Raw genomic sequence first — 22,311 nt, 5'->3', positions numbered from 1 at the left:
GAATATCGTCAGAAAAGAGGAGGAAAAACGGATAAAATATCGAGATTTTCTCTTCGAACTCCGCAGACTCTATCCAGATCACTCTGTCAAGATGGTTGTTCTGATTATTGGAGCCCTTGGTGGAATGATGTCTTCTCTACTCTCGAATCTCAAAATCATACCGGCTTGCCGCACTAAGGCAGAAATCTCAGCCGCACAGATGCAGAAGGCTATCATTCTTGGCTCACTGAGTTTGCTCAGGGCACATGATTCTCGGACCCAATGATCACTTACCCCACGGTGTGGGGAGTGGTCATTGGTTGATTATGCTGGCGCGCCCTCCCTAATGTATCGGGGCTTCGGGGGATAGGGCCTGACCAGCGCACACTACGGTGAAAAAAAAAATAAAGGTCTTTATTATTTTCAAATAATATACATATAGATTTTAACATTGTATGCAAAAAATAAAAACATTTCTGAAAATAAAGGGCGAAGTTCATTTTCTGCAGACAAACGATAGTTTTACTACGAAAATGCTCTTCTGAAAAGGCCACGTTAGGCCAATACATTCTAGACTAGACTATTAGTGAAATTAATTATAAATATGATTTAGCAGTTTTCCACAAACCAAGTTATACGAACATTATCATACATAATCCCTCCTATCAGCATGAAGTAGCAACATTAAACAGTATGCCTCACAAACTACTGAATACTTCACTGCCAGAAAGTAATTTTATGAGAGAAACGTGCTTCACCAAATAAATTGCTGTTAACAACGGTTTTGAGATAGATACTATTAATTCAATTCTTTTAAAAAAACTACGAACATTTTATCCCCCTTCTAGAATCGATAATAAGCCTCATTACACATAGACATATTTTGGTGAACCGATCAATAACATCGCCAGTTTTTTGAAAAAGAAAGACTTGGAATGGCTTATAGAACAAAAAATTATTCTAGCAAATTTATAAAAAACAATAAAGAAAAAACTTCAGTGTCGGAAATAACAGGAGAACATAGTTGACTTTATATTGACCATTGATCGAGAAGAACGTTTTTCCAAAGAATAAAAAAAAACAGAGGAAAGGTTTCTTGAACTTGAAGAACAATTCCACATTTGCAAACCATCTTTCGGTAGGGGGGAATGAGTTGAACCATGACTATGATGTATTACATTTGGAAGGAAAAGGTTTGGAACTAAATCTTTTGGAATGTTTAGAAATTGATATATTTGAAAATTTGGAAAATTCACTGAATGACCAAATATAAATGAATTCATTCCCTCTATTGAATCTGTTTCATGATGAGGAAATTTTTGATTTATTCATTATGAGTTGGTGAAGTTTATTTTATAACGGTTAGACTTTTTATTGGTCTATACCTTCCTCATCTTTGGTTAATAGATAGGTAGGACGTATGATTCAAATTGGTTTATTATATAAAGTACTCATTAGGTGGAATTTGCTATTGCGAAGCATGGTGTGACTAATCTAACGATATAACAGTTGATTTGAATAGTTTCCAGGTTTTGCTAGGGTCTTCTTTGGTTATAATCTCCAAACGTTTCAACTGCGTCAGTCATCTTCAGTGGCGTGGTCGGTGTTATATGTATGTTTATTACCCTGTATTATAAATAGGGTGTTTGCCATGACGGCAGATAACAAGATCAGAGGTACAACTAGAAGATACACAAACTGTTAGAAGATACTAAAAGATAACAAAGTTTGCTTCCGTTTATTGATATGGACATATGGATTCGTTTTCCGATGGCATTTCAGGTTAGCTTCCCAAATTTCTGCTACCGCAGTTGTCGGTTGATTGGTCAAACCACCAACACTGACATAAAAACTTGGCAAGTTGACTTGGGTGTCACACCAATAGGTGGTTCCACTTATGTTTCGCTTGCGTTTACGCAGCTATTTTATCAAGTACTTTCTTGGTTTTTTCTCATTTTGTCTTCAATCGAGGACCGCCTGCCCGGTACTGACGATGCCCAATAGGCTGAAACAGCTGTCTACCGGTGGCTCTTAAATTGAAATCAATATGGGAATGATCAAAGAGTACTTATCTATTTATTTATTTATATATATATATATATATATATATATATATATATATATATATATATATATATATATATATATATATATATATATATATATATATATATATATACAAATAGAGATTTTATCGAGTGTGCATGATATAAATCAAAAATTAAACAATTTGTGGACACAACACTCAAAAAAGGGGGGCAAACCGCGGACACGTGTTTCTGGCTATTGGCCTCATCAGCTATTGGCCTTCGTGCGTTTGTGTTGTTTCCTGATTTCGGCAAACAAGTGTTTCCCATCTTTACACTTGGCTGCACCGCGCTGATGAGGCCAATAGCCAGAAACACGTGTCCGCGGTTTGCCCCCCTTTTTTGAGTGTTGTGTCCACAAATTGTTTAATTTTTGATATATATATATATATATATATATATATATATATATATATATATATATATATTTGCAGTACAAACAGGTAAAATATAAAATATTTGAATGATGTGAAGAAATCGAATATAGCTCTTTTGGTTTTGGTGATATACAGGGAAAACCAAAAAATCCCAAATTATTTTTTGGGATATTGACATAATGACAGACATATTGAAAATCTGCTATTGGCACTTGATGTGGGCTCTCAGAATATATCCATGAATCTTTTATACAGGGTGTCATCTGACTTGGGCCATCCCCATCTTTAAATTTTTAAATACGGACCTGTATTTTTTGTTGTAGTTTTTGGATCGTAGACGTTCACTTCATACTGAGAAATTAAATTAAATTTTACATTTCGGGATGTTTCGGTAATATGTGATTATAATTGTGTGAATTATTCCCTTTTAAATAACGGCCCTGGAAATTGGTTGACTGAGTTAAATAAAAAAGTAATAGCAACTTTCACGTCTCCCTATGTATTGTAGAGTTTTTCGAGAGTTTTTTTTTTCATTTTTAGGTACCTATTCATATTTTTTCCATTACTCTGAGCGTTTTCTACAATGAACTTCGAATAAGAAAACCTTTTATGATTATTTGAAACATATCTACATCAAAACTATATTATATGTGTTTCAATAAGCAGAAAAAGAAGTGATAGCAATAATAACATCCGAAACGAACAATATAATTGTAATGAAAATTGAAATGAAGTAATTTATATAGGTACCTACCCATAAAAAATATTGGCGCAATAAATGTTCGAATTGGAGTCCTTCCATTTCGAGGCATTTTTGATGTCGGTTTTTCATATTATTTATTGCCCCTAATACACTTATTTGCTGCATTGATGCGAAATCATTCAAAATCCTCAATCCTGAGTCTTCCACATTTTCTATCCCTCTGCCAGCGTAAATCCCATTTTTCAATGTCCCCCATAGAAAATAGTCCAAAATAGTAAGATCTGGTGATCTTGCAGACCATCTTATTGTCCCATTATTTGTCTCGAAATGGAAGGACTCCAATTCGAACATTTATTGCACAATTTTTTTTTTTGTGTATATACATTACTTACTTCATTTCAATTTTCATTATAATTATAGTGTTCGTTTCGGATATTATTATTGCTAACATTTTTTTTCTGCTCATCATAACACATATAATATATTTTTGTTGTAGATGTTGTACATTTTACTTGCTTAGCATTCATGGAGTGAGGTCGAGTTGTGAAGTGCTGGCTGATATTCGGTAAATAACTCAAGAAATATACCAATTGAGAAGTTTATTACGAATCCTCAGAAATACTTCTTCAGTCACTACCAATTGTCTTAGTCATTTTCTTTTTTTGTCTGTTGAATTCTTTGTAATAAGTGAAAATGTCTCGTAAAGGAGCGGCAAACAAATTAGAGGATGATCTACAGTTAATTGTGAAAACATCCGTTTTGAAATTATGCTCATCAGAAGAATTTGTGAATCAGATAACTGAAACAATTGTAAGTACATTGCAGAAGGAATTCAATGAAAAATTCAAAGCTTTCGAGCAGAAACAACAACTTGAACTCGAAAGACAAGAAAAAGTGTTTCAGAAAGTAATATCAACTAGCGAAAAATGGGAGCAATACTCCAAACGCAATTCAATAGTAATTCATGGTCTAAAAGATTCTGGAGATGAAAATTGTCGTCAAATCGTCCTTGACACTTTTCGTGAAAAGATGGAAATACCATTGAAAGATAGCAAGATGGAGGAATGTTTCAGATTGGGAAAGTACGACAGTAAAAAAAATTGCCCGATCTTTGTCAAGTTCGTCCGATATGATACCAAACATACCATCTATAGTAGCAACATGAAAAAACTACGAGGCAAAGGCATTGTTATTCGAGAGGACCTTACAAAAGAAAAATTGAGTTTGAAGAAACTGGCCCTGGAAAAAGCTAAAACGAGAGATGGAATGATGTGGACCACCAATGAAAATATCTCCATAAAGTTTGGAGACACCGTCGCTAAAATTAGAAATGAGGAAGATATAACAAAAATTATTTAAACATTTTATACTTATCATGAGCAAATATTTTCATATATAATTTAAGGTATGCATATATTTCAATTTCTTTGTTATCAGTCAGTACCGGCATCGACTGTTTGTATACATATTTCTTTTTCAATTATATTTTTTTTGGTTTTGTTTTATCTATAAACACGTTCGTATTTTCATTATTTCTTTCATTTACTGAATCAAATTACTTTTTTTTACTCCACCCAATTTTGTTAACTAAATTTTTATTAATCACATTCATTTTAAAACAAACCGAATATTGATATGAAAATCGGATACTTGAATATGAATAAGATCGCTGCTGCCATTATTTACCGAATTTGAATCAATCTTATTGAAATATAATTTTGACATTTTATGTATTAGCGAAACCTGGCTCCACGGGGGAATAGATGATAGCTCATTGATGGTAGATAGATATAAACTGTACAGGAAAGATCGTGGGACGCGTGCAGGTGGATTATGTATATGTGCACAGAGTAAGTTAGGTACATCACTCATACAAGTCGATGACAATATTGAACTATGGATAAATTTGAAAGTAAAAAAAGAAAATGTTGCCGTTGGAGTGGTTTACAGACCACCATCACAGGATGTTTCTTATTTTCTAAATGAATTTGAAGATAGGTTAAGTGTTATTTCTTTATCTGTATCACATGTTATATGTACAGGTGACTTCAATTTCAATTTGCTCAACTCGACAAATTTATACGTTATGAACTTTTTATCTATCTTGGAAACACTCAATTTATCCCAATTAATTGACTTTCCGACCTGAATAACAAAATCAACTTCAACCTTGATTGACTTGATTATTGTACAAGATAAAGAGGGAGTTATAGAAAAGGAGGTCGTGGATGTACACTTTTCCGATCACCAGTAAGTATTTTGTGAATATCGCCTGAAGAAGCAACACAGATAATCTAGGATGGTTACGGGTCGCGCTTTGAACAAAATAAATTTAGTGAATTTTGATTTTGATCTTGATAGAATTCCATTATTTTCCATCTATGAGAAAGAAGATATTGACGATAAACTACTTATACTTGTGGTATACAGTTGATATTATATCCCAATATAATAGTAATGTACTTTATGACTTCAACTTTAAACTATCCCCAGTTGACCAGTCTTTGGTATCCCAAACTCTTTGTCAAATAAAAACCAATGCAATTGGATATTATGGTTTGAATATCAAAATGATTATTCTATGCTGTCCAGTAATTCTTCCTTATTTCACCCATATTATCAATTACTGTCTCACCAATAATGTTTTTCCTGCAAATTGGAAGAAGGCTCTAATATTACCACTACCAAAAACTACTAATCCTCAAGAACTGAAGGACCTTCGTGCAATAAGCATTTTACTCACGATGTCAAAAGTGTTAGAAAAAATTGTTAATCATCAGCTGACGAATTACCTAAATAAAAAATTAATTTTAACGTCGACACAATCTGGATATAGAAGAGGACATAGTTGCACTACCGCCTTGCTACATATAGTCGATAATATTATCTCAGCTTCAGATAAAGGTTTATGTACAGCCCTGATACTTCTTGATTTTAGTAGGGCATTTGACACTGTAAACTTTGACGTACTAATGTCAATTTTGCATCACATAGGTATATCTGCAGATAGTGTCGAATTCTTCAATAATTTTTTGAGGGGAAGATATCAGAGTGTGACAATAGCAGCCAATAGGTCGAATTTTCTAGAATTGAAGTCGGGAGTACCACAAGGTTCAATCCTAGGTCCACTACTCTTTTCTATTTATACCAGCCAGCTCGTTAACTCCCTTGGACATTGTTCTTCTCATTTATACGCAGACGACACACATATCTATATCTCTTTCAAACCTGAAGACGTTGATAAGGCTTGTGCACAAGTTAATAGAGACATCAATAATTTTGTTGAAACTGCAACTGATCATTGTCTAGTTAACAACCTAAAAAGTAAAATGTTTTGATATTTGGGCCAAAAAATGTCAGGGAGAACATTGAAGACAAAATAAAAATACTTGACAAGAACCTGTCCATTTCAGATCAAGCGAAAAGTCTGGGACTTATTCTCGAAAGTAATTTAAGATTCGAAACACACGTGAAGAAACTTATTCAAAAGGCTTATGGAACTCTTAAGATTATTTATGGAAATAGAAATTTTCTCACAAAAGCAACAAAGATTTTAAACAGATTTTTTTTTTAAAACCAGTGTTGCTAGGCAGGTAATTCAGTACCAACGGAAAATTCCATTTTCTTCACATTCAAAATTGAGAAATGCTCTTGAAAATTTGAAAAATCAAAATATCATTAGTAAAGTTGATTATTTTACCAATTGGGTAAATAGTTTGATGATCGTAGAAAAACCAGATGGATCCCTCAGGTTTTGTATTGATACAAAACCACTCAACAAATATATTTGAAGAAAGCATTTCATTATTCCCACAAGTAACGCTATTGTTAGTAGACTTACTGGAAAAAGTATTTTTTCTGTTATAGACATGAAAAACGGATTTTGGCTACTAGAACTAGATGATGAGAGTGCAGATTTATGAACTTTTAATATACCATTTGGAAAATACAGATTCGATAGAGCTCCTTTTGGGATTTGTATTATTCCAGAAATATTTGAAAAAAAAGTTTTCGAAATATTTGGAGCGATATACCCGGGATAGAAATATATTTTTACGATATAATCATATCAGGTTTTGATGAAAACTCTCATAATATTACATTTAAAGAAGTTTTGAATAGAGCAATAAAAATAATGTCGAATTTAATTTTAAGAAATTACAATATAAATTGAAAGAAGTTAAATTTCTTGGACAAATTATTTTAGCAAAAGGTGAAACAACTAGTAAAAATAATATTGAAGCAATATTGGCCATCAAAATTCCTAAAAATAGAGATGCAATTTTGAGAATTTTGGGACTAAGAATTTAAGAAATTTAACTAAAAAGAATTAAAAACTTTTTGGACACCCAAACATGATTTTGAGCTGTATACATTAGAAAAAGATTATACCATAATCACCCACTTTGAAAATGTTTGACCCCTATTTACCAATTCTATTGTGATATACTGTGATGCGTCAAGTGAACAATCAGGTCACCCTGTAGCTTTTGCCTTCAGGTGCCTTATAAATTCTGAAAGGAAATGGGCACACATTGAGAAGGAACTTCTGATTATAGTTTTTGCCTTTGAAAATTTTGATTATGGATTTGAAGTGAAAGTTGAGAGCGATCATAAACTGTTAAGTCCCTTATTTTCAGAAGATTTAGATGAAGTATCTGCCCGATTACAAAGAATGCTTCTCAAACTATTGACATACAAAATTAAAATAGTTTATATACCAGGAAAATATGGCTGTAGCTAATACTCTTTCTCGTTCATTCATCACAACAGAAGTTGAGGATGACCCAGAGATGAAATATATTATACATACGGTCTACAATAATATTCCTATGTCTCCAGAAAAAAGATCATTTTTCAAAAAGAAACGATGATAACACTTCTTTACCTAAAAATACCTCAGAATATTTAAAACAAAAATTTCAACATCAAAAGAAAATTTCAAGCCTTCCATTATAGATATCAATTTATATCATAATGAATTAGAAAACAAATATGCTCAACAAAAACGTTACTATGATAAAACTGCTAAAGATATACCTGCATTGAAATGAGGAGATAATGTAATGGTTTAGAATGATAAAACTTGGAGGAAAGGTCAAGTGAAAGACATAATTAATTCAAGATCCTACAATGTAGTTGATGCGACTGGAAAAATGTTTAGAAGAAATAGAAAATGTTCGAATAAGATTTAGTTCACTAGTTCTATTGATAAGTTGCCTTCGATATATGATTATGAATTTGATAATGGCACTAGTCATTCTCTTCCTTGTTATTCAGACTGTCTGCATTCATCAAATATCGATCTTAATTATGATAACATTACATCTGAAACCAATCGCAATGAGTTTGAATAATCATTTGGAAATTAATTTGTAGGTACTATTGAGATCAAATATGAAGAGAAATTGTAAAAACCTACATATTTAAAAGATTATGTTACTGATTTAGATTCAGATGATGAGGTACAACTAGAAGGTACAAAAACTGTTAGAAGATACTGAAAGATAAAGTTTGTTTCCGTTTATTGATGATTTTCTTAGAAGACTGCTGGATAGCAAATTGACCGTTTTCATGGCCACTTATTTCACCATATCTGTGTGTGTTCGACTTTTTCATTTGGGGAACTACAGAAATCAGGTTTACAGTATCATTCTGAAGGTGAAAAAGGATTGAATGGAAGAGGTACGAAATACGTTCTGTAGTTTGTCTTGCCTCCATATGAGCAGCAACCCACGAAAGTTGTTTTTGAGGTGCATTAAGTGTCTCGAATTTGAAGGACGCAATTTTGAATATTTTCTCAAATAGTTTTGTCTAAATTTTCAAGTGAAATTAAAATCTTTAATAAAACATAGAATATTTTACTTGAAATAACAAAGTTGGAGCCCACTTCGGGTATAATCGAAATTTTCGAAAACATGAAACTGTTTTAGCTGGTACTCAAGGTCATCACCAGAATACCAAAATTTCATAATTTTCCTACCTATATTTTTCGCAATATCTATCAACGCATGTTGTAGGAGAGTCACCGCGTATGTTATGCAAAAAAATCACTAAATCCTATCTTGAAGGAATATCCGTTATGTTTTAATTTCAATATAGAAGCGAAATTACAAGTTATATTGCATAATTTTTTCAGTTCTACAGAGGTTATCATTTGTAAAAATTCGGACGACTGGTCAATCGAAGATTTTTTTAATTAATGGGGTTCATCTATATATCACCAACTTTACCTCCTCAACTTGATTGATGGGTTTGTTGCAAGTACTGAGACACAACGTTATCAAATATCAGTATTTACTAATCGTATTTGAAAAAGTTTGTTTGAAAATTATTTGAATTTATCACTCACGTGTTAACAGTTCGAAAAAATATTTAGAAAAGAAGCCACAAGCCATTGTGCTTATCCCTCATTACTTTATACCCCATTATGGGTCCACTCCAGATCACTAAGCCTAAGGATTAAATGGGAAATGGGAAAAAATACCAGCGTTGTCCAAACAGAACTGGCTGGTATCTCAATCGCCACAAAAGAAATAACCAGGAAAGGAATTTCTGGCAAAAACATAAGAATCTGCACTGACAGCAGACAAGCCCAATTAGCCTTGAACAGACAACGTGTAACCTCAGGGCTAGTACTAGAGTGTCACCAAGATTTAGCCAAAGTCTCGGTAGATAATAACATTATCCTGAGGTGGGTTAAAGTGCACGACAGGAGTAGAGGTAATCGCATTGCTGACTCTTTAGCCAAGGAATCGGTTGGACTAAGAATTTTAGGATCCAGTGGCACCTACGGCCTGATGACTTCGACAATTGCGGAACTAGTAATGATACACCCATGCTCAATCCCTAAAGAGATGGGATGGAATCAAAAGATGCAATCTTGCCAAGATCACCTTGGGCAACATTGGGAAGCTGGCGCCCGAAGAAATATCTGGCGATGACCAGGAAAAATCTACGCTTAACAGTAGGATTTCTGACTGGCCAATGTAAACTAAGGAAACACATCCATAATATGGGGCTAGTGGACACACTTCTACGCAGGATGTGTGAACAGAAAGATGAGACTGTCAGGCGTGTCATATGCGAGTGCCCGGAGTTATCGTCAATAAGAGAGTGTGTGATCGGCGAGTCTTGGCCTACACCTGCCGATATAAAGGAGATGTCTCCCAGTGACCTGTCCACCTTCCTGGAAAGGATGGACGATGACCTAGGAGGACATCCTCCTTGGGAGGATGTACAATGGGTCACATGTGATGGCCTTATACCAAAATTGCATTCTTTAGCATTCAAGCTACGAAATCTTAGCTATATTCTCAGTCTAGATCAACTAAAAATTATATACTATACTGAAGTGGAGTCGAGATTGCGCTATGGTGTACGTTTCTGGGGTTGGTCAACCAACGCAGGTAAAGTTTTTTTGGCTCAAAAAAACATCATCAGAAGTATCACTGGTATAAGTTACATGGAGTCCTGTGAACCTTTTTTCAAGAAATTACAAATACTGGCTTTACCCTGCTTGTACATAATGGAAATTTGTGTCTACGTTTTTCAAAATAAAAGTCAATTTCCTTTAATAGGCTCTACTCATACAATCAACACTAGGCCAAAAAAATATATCAAGTTCCTCTAGCTCGAGGGCGGATTGCTCTTAAAGGTCCTAATGTTGCAGGTCCTCGTTTGTTCAATATTTTACCAACTGAAATAAAAGAAAGCAAAACATTAGAGATGTTCAAAACAAAGATTAAAAATTTTTTAGTTCTGAATGCGTATTACAGTGTTGATGATTATTTAACGTAAGTGTATGTGTGGTGTTTGCATGCGTTTTCGTGTGTGCTTCTAGTTTTAGTGTAGTAGTTTATAATTTTAGCTTTACTGACTATTCCTAGTACAATTACTTATGAAATTGTCGAACATGAAAATGAATGATTTGATTTGATTTGATTTGATGTGACCTAAGTGCTGTGGGCTTACATTCACCCTCCCTACTCTACAGATACAGATGGGAAAGCATGTTTTGTGGATACGAGTATAATTCTGGGGGAAATCATTTGGACCCAACAAATTCTTGATAAATATATTCACTTAAGAGTGGAGAAAAAAAAGTCATCAACATTTCTATAATGCAACCAATCAGAATTTTTATACAAAGTTTCTTAGAATCATGGGACACTATTTTTCTGTTACTCCGATGCAATAGAAGTGAGTGTTATATAGATAGTGGGGAAAATAAAAGATGATGCTAAATCAGTTCCAATATAATATTCAGTCTAAGATGACTTTATACCTAGATTTCGAAATTTTTCTCCAGAAAAATAGCGACTTACCAAAAAGTAGTCTCAATTTGACTGAAGTAAAATTGAATTATTATCACTAAGAAAACAAATTCAGGTTCCAACTCTTCAATTCTATCGTTTCCAATAATTTCTAATGAAATAGGGTGATGACAGTCATCACCCGAAGACGATTGTAGATACTAACAATCGAAACGTCGTGAACTAACGTGACTTGGAATCTCTCAACTTTTTATTTTTATTTTCTTTTTTCATTTCTTCATTTTTATTTATTTTTGTTCAATTGTTCTATTTTACTTGTATTTTATTTCACTATTATTTCATTTCAGGTTTATGTTGCTTAATATAATTGTTATTTTCAGCTATTCATTTTTATTTCTTCTTTTTCAGTTGTTTCAGGGATTTCAAATCATTTTATATAGTAGACAATGGAAGTCCGAACTAGTGAAATTCATCATGAAATATTGTCAATCACCTTCAAACGAATACTAAACAGGTTTTAATTGCTCAGAATGTTTTTCATTGCCAATTAATTAGATGTTGAATCAACATTTTTTTCATACCCAGCAATTTAATGAATAACATAATTTATATGATATAAAAACTATTCGCAAGATTTTCCTACCTTGTAAAATATTTTTTTCTTGTTTTTTATATATATATATATATATATATATATATATATATATATATATATATATATATATACAGGGCTATTCAAATTCGTTTCTGTATTTGGGGATTTCGTAAACGATAAGAGATAGAGTGTCGGTTAAATTTTGGCAAAATTGAGTATTTTAGAGACCTATTCAATGATGTAAAAAAATCGAATATAGCTCATTTGGTTCTGTAGATAAACAGGAAAAACCAAAAAATCTCAAATTATTTTTTTGCTTATATCTTCTTTATTCGCAGACATATTGGAAATCTGTCCACATTTTGCTATTGGCACTGGATGTGGGCTATCAGAATATATCCATGAATCTTTTATACAGGGTGTCATCTAACTTGGGCCACCCCCATCTTTGAATTTTTAAATACGGACCTGTATTTTTTGTTGTACTTTCTGTTTTTTCGACATTCACTTCATACTGAGAAATTGACTTCGAATAAGAAAACCTTTTATGATTATCTGAAACATACACGACACTAACACTGACACGACACTAACATACTACTACAGTAACTTCTATTCGGTCTTTTCTTACGGCCTTTTAATTTGGGGTAACTCTTCAGATAGTGAGAGAATATTCAAATTGCAGAAAAAAGTCATACGAATAATAGCTCAAGCTGGTTTCAAGGACCACTGCAGACCATTATTTAAAAAATTAAATATATTAACTCTACCATCAGTTTTTATATTACAATGCGTGATGTACATTAAAGAAAATGAGAATTCACCATCTCTAAATTCATCATATCACTACTACAACACCAGAAATAAAAATTTATTGAGTATTCCCTACCATAGAATGAAGAGAACTCAGCAGCCAACAAATTATACTGCTCTGAAACTTTTCAATAAATTACCAAATGGACTAAAAATTGCTCCGATAAAAAGATTTAAAGCTGCAGTTATGGAAATTTTACTGTATAATGCTTTCTACAATCTCGACGAATTTTTTGACTTCTCTTTTGATGAAATACAACCATAATCCACTGAAATTGTTAATAATTTTGTTGAAAGTTTCTCAGATACTGTAAATGTCATGTACTGTTTGTCACTAAACTATATGTCGTTTACTTTTTCTATGTTTTACACTGAATCTACGTTCTATACATATACTTATACCTCTGTTATGACAACCTTAAATGTACTTTATACATACTTGGGCTAATAAATTATGATTATGATTATGATTATCTACATCAAAAATATATTAAATGTGTTTTAATACGCAGAAAAAGAAATGATAGCAATAATAACATCCGAAACGAACACTATAATTGTAATGAAAATTGAAATGAAGTAATTTATATAGGTACACAAAAAAAGTTTATTAATAATAAAATAAATTTTAAACTCGGTTTTTCGTATTACTTATTGCCCTTAATACACTTGTTTGCTGCATTGTTGCGGAATCATTCAAAATCCTCAATCTCGAGTGTTCCACATTTTCTATCCCTCTACCAGCGTAAATCCTATTTTTCAATGTCCCCCATAGAAAATAGTCCAAAATAGTAAGATCTGGTGATTTTGCAGACCATCTTATTGGCCGATTATTTGTCTCATAAAAGGTTTTCTTATTCGAAGTTCATTGTAGAAAACGATCAGTGCAATGGAAAAAATATGAATAGGTACCTGAAAATAAAAAAAAAACTCTCGAAATACTCTACGGTACATAGGGAGACGTGAAAGTTGCTATTGTGTTTTTATTCAACTCAGTCAACCAATTTCCAGAGCCGTAATTTGAAAAGTAATAATTCACCCAATTATAATCAAATATTACCAAAACTTCTCGAAATATAAAATAATATTTAATTTCTCGGTATGAAGTGAAACGTCAACAATCCCAAAACTACAACAAAAAATACAGGTCCGTATTTAAAAATTCAAAAATAGTGGTGGCCCAAGTCAGATGACACCCTATATACAAATACTTGTATATAGGGTATACAAGTATTTGTATATAGGGTGTATAGGGTTGTATAGTATATACAAATGCACGGAACCACCAGCAGGAGCCAGAAGCACATTTGTGGTTTCAGTTAATAGATCCTGTGTATCCAAGAAAACTATCAAAATCACCATCGAGGCAGCTATAGCTACCTACATGACATCCGGGTCCAGGAAATAATACAAATATGAAGGTTATTGAGTGTCTTGATATAGATACAGAAGTTAATAATCGGACATAGCACTCAAGAAAGTGGCAAACCAGAGACACGTGTTTCGGGCTTTTGGCCCATCATCAGTATGGTGCAGCCAAGTGTAAAGATGGGCAACACTTGTTTACCAAAGAAAGAAATACAAAGGCACGGAGCCACCAGCAGGAGCCAGCCGCACATTTGTGGTTTCAGTTTATAGATCTACAAGAAAACTATCATTATCACCCCGGAGGCAGCTATAGCTTGTAAACACAATATCTTTCAACTGTAACCACAAATGTGCGGCTGGCTCCTGCTGGTGACTCCGTGCATTTGTATTTCTTTCTTTTGGTAACCAAATGTTGCCCATCCTTACATTTGGCTACACCATACTGATGATGGGCCAAAATCCTGAAACACGTGGCTATGGAATAGTTTCAATACAATCATGGAATATTTTGTCACTTCTGATTTTTTTAATTACATTTGGCAGCTTATTGAAGCTCGTAATGGCATTATACTGAGGGGATTTTTATAGTTTGTCATTCGATGATGTGGAAGCAGCTATATATTTCGGCAATCCATATTAAAGATTAGCCTTATGACGCGTTTCTGTGCTATAAAGACCTAGAAAAATCCCTTGCCCTGCCACAAGCCATAATATTTGAAATATGTGAGGATAGAACATTGCAAATTATATATGCTGAGTAAGACAGTTTCTTCCAAACTGGATTCCAGCTTTTTTATGGAATGATATTCTTTATTTAGCTTAGCACGTATGTAGTCCACCTGCTTATCCCAAACTAGATTGGCGTCTAGGTGGGTACCTGAAAATTTCATTTCTTCAGAAGGTGGAATAATATAGTTAGAGGTTCGATCATTTGAAATATTTCTTCTGAAGTGAAAGTTAACACTGATCGATTTCTTCAAATAATTTAGATATCAAGCGTAGCAAAGAAATGAAATAAACTGATGAGTTTGGTTTAATTTAAAGTTTTTTCAGAGCATTAAAATAAAAAATTGTTTTGAAAAATGTTTTCTAAATATGAATTTATTTTGATTCATCTCTGGACATGTTCTTTAATCTTTAATTAATGCATCATTGTTGCATGATCGATCCCTATAACATTCGTTCAAGTACCACCAAACTATTCTTAATCTTTGCCTAGTTATAACTTTTCAAAATAAGTATCATGATCATCTTGTTTTTCGCCATTTTCGACTGTTTCCCCGTGAACTCTGTGATTTTGCTGTTATATCTACTATAAAGCCATCCGACTTGTCCATTTCCTTCAAATCTTAGGGAAACACATAAGTAACTTTGTTTAAATTTGATGAAAGCACTATTTTTTCAAAAAAGTATATTTCTAGAGTAATAGGCTTTATTACTTTATTTGAAGTAATTAATTGATTTAAAGTAATAAAAAGCGTCTGAGCCCCAGTCTCGAATGTAGGTGAACTCGTAGATTACTACTATATAAATTTTAACATTATATTCGAAGTATTTTCTCGTAAAAGTATATGTCACAGAAGTTTCCTCAATTATTTATGAGAAAACCATACGCTATTGCATATAATAAGAGTGATCCAGATATTGTTTCAAGTAATTTGAACTGTCGAAGTAGGTATTGTATAACAGAATGGTTTACTCGTATATGAGTCAAAGCCGAAGTTTCAGTAGAATTCAAATTCCTAGTTAGAGACGTTTCGATGACGAAACCTTGAATATGCGAATTGCGATTTGAAATAGAACCAAAGACGATATTTTGTCCGTTGAAAATGTGCGAACTTGAAAGGCCCGTGAAAATGCCTTCTATCAAAATTTCTACTTCCTTTGGGACTCTATCCAATGAGTGGATGACTTATTTGCCACTTTTGACACAAGAATAAGGGGAAGTAATTTGGGTCAATTCTCAACAACTTATCTCCAAATGTTAGGTTTGCGTATGAAATTAAAAAAAACGGATTGCTACCATTTCATGATCATACTCTATATTCTATTACTCTACTACTAATTCTATTACTCTATTACTAATTCTAAAATCCAAAAATGGATCAGTATATACGCGATTTCAAAGTCAGCGAAATAATAACTTATCCATTGGAAGATATTATGGAATGCACTGATGTTTTAACTATCAATTCATTGAACAATAACTTCAAAATATTAAGCATGAATATTCGTAGCATCAATAAAAATCTTGATCTGTTTAAAATTCTTCTACAAGGGTTGAATTCAGACATAGATTGCTTGATTCTCACTGAAACATGGAATATTGTTGACCAAACTCTGTACACTATTGACGGATATGACATGCTATATAATGAAAGTCACTATAATCAAAATGATGGCGTTGTAGTTTATGTGAAAACATCATTGAATTACACTTTTAACCGGACTGAAATTTATAATAATATTAACATAATGGACATTAGAATATCCACTACAGGTAGAAAAAATATAATTGTTACAGCAATCTATCGATCCCCAGATTCAGATGCTAGAGAATTCATAAATAGATTGAATTTATTTCTAGAAAACACCAAGAATACTGATGATATTTATATATTTGCAGGAGATCTTAACATCAATTTATTAGATCCCGACCAAGATATATGTTCGGATTATCTGAATACTTTGAATGAGCATGGTTATATATCTACAATCAACAAACCGACAAGGGTCCAAGCCAACAGTAGCACTTGTATAGATCACATATTTCTAAAATCGAGTGTTGACATTCAAGACCAAATAATACCAATAATCCTAGAAACAGCAATAACAGACCACTATACAACTATTCTTCAAATTATGTTAGAAAATGAAACTCGTAATAACAACAAACAAACTAAAATCATCAAGTACATTAATGAAAAAAAACTCAACGATACGTTCAAAAGTATAAACTGGGACCCGGTATTCTCTTCTAATGATGCAGATTTTGCGACAAATATATTTATTGATATTATTTCTGATTCGGTGAATGCATGTACTGAGGAAAGAAAATTCAATAGGAGACATAAAAAAATTGCACCTTGGGTTACTGATGGTTTATTGAACTCTATAAACAAAAAAAATAAAATGAAAAAAGCTCTCCTAAGACAACCTGATGATACTGAACTCAGAATTGAATTCAAAATGTATAGAAATAGACTGAACACTATCATAAAAAAAACTAAATCAAAATATTATAAAGATCGAATAGAACAAAACAATCATAATACAAAAAAATTATGGGAAGTAGTACAAGAAATTAGTAAAACTGAAAAAACACACAAATATATTGACTCCGTTTTTGACGAAAGTGGGCGGGTGTTGACAGACAGAAGAGATATAGCCAACGAATTCAATTCCACATTTTCAGGTATGGGAAGGAAAATGGCCAACAAAATCAAAAAAGATCCAAATTTTGTCTTTGGACGAATAACTATGTCCAACTCGTTAGTCTTCACTCCGGTAGACTCAGCTGAACTCCAGATCATAATAGGAGAACTGAAAAATAAAAAGGCAGTTGGTACCGACAATCTCAGAGCTGAAACAATTAAAATTATATGTTATCATATTATTGACCCTTTGAAGCATATTGTGAACAAATGCATTGAACAAGGTATATTTCCGTCAGCATTTAAGAGTTCAGTAGTAATTCCCGTACATAAAAAAGGAGATACTCAAGAAATAAGTAATTATCGTCCCATATCTTTAATAACCCACCTTTCGAAAATATTTGAAAAAATAATTAAAAACAGATTAGTCTCTTTCCTCAACAAATATAAAATTTTATCAGAACATCAATTTGGCTTCAGACAGAAGACATCTACTGAAGACGCAATAATTGCTTTAACAACAAAAATAACAGAAGCCCTCAATGAGAGTCGCCCTTGTCTATGTATATTTGTAGACTTGTCGAAAGCTTTCGACACTGTAAGTCACCGTCTCCTTCTGCAGTCACTGGAAGATATTGGTGTCAGAGGAATCTGCTTGCAGCTCTTCAAGAGCTATCTAAATAATAGAACTCAGTCAGTAAATGTTGATGGTGTACTCAGTGACGCAAAGCCGATTGACTATGGAGTACCGCAAGGTACAGTCCTAGGGCCTATACTATTTAATATATATATCAATGGATTGTTCTCATTAAGATGCTCCGGGGATATAATTGGATTTGCTGACGACACAGCTATATTTTATAAATCTGATAAGTGGGAGAACCTGAAACTTGAAACTGAACACGATTTCGAAATTATAAAAAAATGGTTCGAGCACAAACTACTTACAATCAACACAGACAAGACTTATTATTTACCGTTTAGCTGCAGCTCACCTGGACTTCCCGATTTCCAAGAATTGAAAATAGAAAGCGCCACTGAAAAATTTGTCATACTACCTGTAAAAAAAATCAAATACTTGGGAATCATCATTGACTATCGCTTAAAATGGGATCTTCACACGGCATACGTATTAAAGAAACTAAGAACCATTCTATTCAAATTCAGAAAACTCATAGAAAACATACCTGTGGGCCTGATGAGAATGTTATACCATGCATTAGTAGAAAGCCATCTACGCTACGGGATTCTAGCATGGGGTGGAGCTTTGAGGACGCACATAAACCAATTAGAAGTGATACAGAGGAGATTCATAAGGCTGATTTACTCTAAAAACCTCAGATATCCTTCTGACAAACTTTATTCTGAATCACAGATCTTAGACCTGAGGCAGTTATACTTCTTCATCACAAGTATTAAATATCATACTTTAAAACACTCCAACCAACTCCCTGCTCATAACTATAACACACGAATTAAAAACTATTACAAACTTCCTTCTATGACTAAAACAACAACACAAAGATCGTTTTCTTACCTTGCACCAAAATGCTATAATCACATTCCGGAAGAGATTAAATCTCTGAAGAGCACTAATATGTTCAAAAAACAACTGAAATGCTTCATAAATAGCAACCCGAGAAATGTGATAACCGAATTGTTAGATAAATAATGCTTACAGTCGGTCTGAGTTTACCTAAATCATGCCTCCTACTTTTTGTATCAAAATCAACATAATCGACTCCCGGTTAATTATATATTATATTATATTATATTATTCATTGTCATATGTGTATGTATATATGTGTATGTGGATGTATGTGTGTGCGTATGTATGTGTATATGGGTATATGTGCATGTGTGTGTATATATGTATATATATGTATATATGTATGTGTATATATGTATATATATTGTCAAGTTATTTATTCATTTTATTCGTTTATTTATCTATATATTGTGGATTTATTTATGTATTGTGTATTTATTTATGTATTGTGTATTTATTCATGTATTGTGTATTTATTCATGTTTTTATGATATTTATGATATTTATTTATGTATTGTGTATTTATTCATGTTTTTACGATATTCGTGTATTTATCTATGTATTGTATATTATTCATTCATTAATTCATGTTATACTAGGCGATATCACGCACAAGAAACATCTTTTTCGAAAATGTTTCTTTTGTGATGCCTTTGTTTGTTCACCCCTATTTTATAATATTTTGTTGTGATCATTATGGTGAATAAACTCATTATTATTATTATTATTATTATTATATTTCATAATCGTGAAAAAACCGATATGGTTTAGTATCTGATGTGTATAAAGAATTCAACTGCTAACTATTTCCTGCTTTATACAGTCCTAAGCCCGAAAATATTGAATTTTTCGGGAGGAGAAAATACTAAGAATAAATATCTATTGGTTTACAGATAGAACAGTTTTTGTTGCGGGTGTATACAGTCGAAGACTCACGACAGAGATATCAACCTACCTATGCGACCATATTTCAAGCTAAAATTTACGTCATTCATTTGTGTATGGAGAAATTGGCAGAAACGAAACTCACACATACAATAATAAATGTATTCTTGCCGCTTTAAAAGCGTTTTGCTCTTACCTAGCAACATTCAAGTTGGTAGTGACCTGACGAAAAAGACCCTCCTCAGTAGGAAGATCCAACAAATTTTCTCTGGTCTGAATTCCTGACCACAGTGACCTGGAAAGTAATGGAACTGGTGACTTCTTCGCAAAGAAGGGCGCTGCAAGCTGTTCATTTGGACCATAATTCCAGTGCCTGTTTTGCCAAACATTGAATACCTGGACTGCAAGAAGAGTTTCAGACTCAGGACCCAGGAGTCTGAAAAAAGTACCAATGCATCTTTCGAACAATTGATAGATCAATTAGGGATGACCTGTTCTGAAAAATTACTCGCCAAATGAACAGTCGATCGGCACGTGGAGAAGATGGATTCATTTGGCCTAGTAATAGATGTAAGCTGAAATAAACCCTCGTGGGTTGCAGTGGAGGGTCGAATGTATCCGCTCATTTTGAACCTAACTACATACCTGCAAAAATATATACTTTCAGATATAACCCTGACACAGCTCTTACCATAGTCCAGAACGAAAAATATTGAAACTTCGCTTTCTTTTCCATAAGATGGTAATGTTTTCCTCAAATCGTGTCTTTGATAAAGAAAATTACGATATCCTGGATAAAAGTTACCTACATAGGAAATAGTTGAGAATAACGGACATTCTTCAAATAAGTTGATTAGGAATCGAAAATTCAGAGTGTTTTCGTAAATCTTCACCTTTTCAAAAAGACCAAAATTCGTTTAACGTTCTTCTATATGATCCAAGATACACTCGATTGGTGCGGATTTAAAAAAATAACAATGAAAGTAGCTTTTAAAACTGTTCACACACTTCAAGTGTTGGGCAATCCGAAAGACGAAATGGTCTAAATAGAGATGTCTGGGAATCACGAAATAATCTGTGAAACAACAACAAAAATTATTTGGTGCTCCGGGACGACTTCATTGATTCCAGTGGCGTATTTGCTTTTTCAGCTGCAGAAAAACCCAGAAAAACCTGCAGCACTACATCATCAAGAAGATCTTGCAATGTCAATGTCCTCTCTTTCATAAAATGAAATGAAGGGTGTCTCCAGAAGCTTCAAAAAATGCAAGACATCGCCAGAACATTTAGTGACACGATTATCGTCAAACTTAAACCAGTCCGTTTCGTTTTTGACCAATGCGTAATAATGACCTGATTCAACACCAGAACCACAGTGAACAATGACTGCATGAAGATTATAATAGTGATCTGCTAGATTGAAGTGTTTATGTATTTCGAAGCTTCGTAAGAGTCTGGTGCTTCCGTCAGAGGTTGAGTCATGTTTAAAGATCATCAATGTTATTATTAGATTGACTGGTGCCTCAGCTATACTTGTTTTCTTATGATAGTCAGTTAGTTTGGCAATACAGTTGATCCTCACCCGTTAAAAGTTTCATTTTCAGATGATTTAACAATAAGCTTTGCACGGACTGGTTATCAGTCATATTAGGAAACGCTAATTGAAGTTCCAGAAAATCACATACCTCTTGAACATTTACTACAAAGTAAACAAGTGAGGATTTTTCGTTCAAAAGATCCACAAACACAAGACGAGATAGACTGTACGGAATCATTCAATCCAAAGCGGTCAGAGTATTGCTTCTACTAATTTTTTTGCTTACGAAGAGTAGGTATTCAACAAGAGATACGGCAAAAGCATATCGGTCAAACTAAGCGTACCTATCTACTATAAAAGTTCGCTTTCAAGGAGTATGTTTCACATATTCAGTTTCGTATTAGAGACGTCTAGTGTGCGACTGTGTGTCAAAACGTGCCATCGAAAACGGTCACATGAGAAATTGTCAAAATTGTTGAGAACGATATAAGCCAATAGACTTTCTGAATTCCAGATATCGACAAAGTAGAATGAGATCAATGAACAGCGATATAGGTCTATTTCAAAGCAGTTCTTTGTTTCACGTAATAATTAGTGAGGCAACAACCATAAGTATCATAACAAGAAGTCATTAACATAACAATCAGGAATGAGAATACGATAAAAAATCAACACAATAATTAGTTGAAACCAAAATTCACAAACAAAGCAATCGCGATCAAACAAGAAATGGCACGATTTCATTAATGGAGCTAAACTGAACGACAT

The 22,311-nt window shown here is 33.2% G+C and overlaps 1 long non-coding RNA gene across 1 annotated transcript; it reads right to left on the bottom strand.

Annotated features, from left to right (window-relative positions):
• Window positions 1-13,469: 13,469 nt before the first annotated feature.
• Window positions 13,470-21,732, bottom strand: LOC141480521 (uncharacterized). The gene is made up of 3 exons (XR_012464397.1): window positions 20,498-21,732; window positions 20,203-20,442; window positions 13,470-13,742 (listed from the first exon to the last, which is right to left on the bottom strand). It is a non-coding gene; the product is annotated as an uncharacterized lncRNA (long non-coding RNA).
• Between the last annotated feature and the right edge of the window lie 579 nt (window positions 21,733-22,311).

The sequence above is a fragment of the Leptinotarsa decemlineata genome, unplaced genomic scaffold (assembly GCF_025532065.1).
Source record: "Leptinotarsa decemlineata unplaced genomic scaffold, Ldec_3_MD MMD2_P_RNA_scaffold_9, whole genome shotgun sequence".
In the NCBI taxonomy this organism is placed as follows: domain Eukaryota; kingdom Metazoa; phylum Arthropoda; class Insecta; order Coleoptera; family Chrysomelidae; genus Leptinotarsa; species Leptinotarsa decemlineata.
The sequence above is the reverse complement of the archived record's forward strand: the minus strand, read 5'-3'. Positions and strand labels throughout refer to the sequence as shown.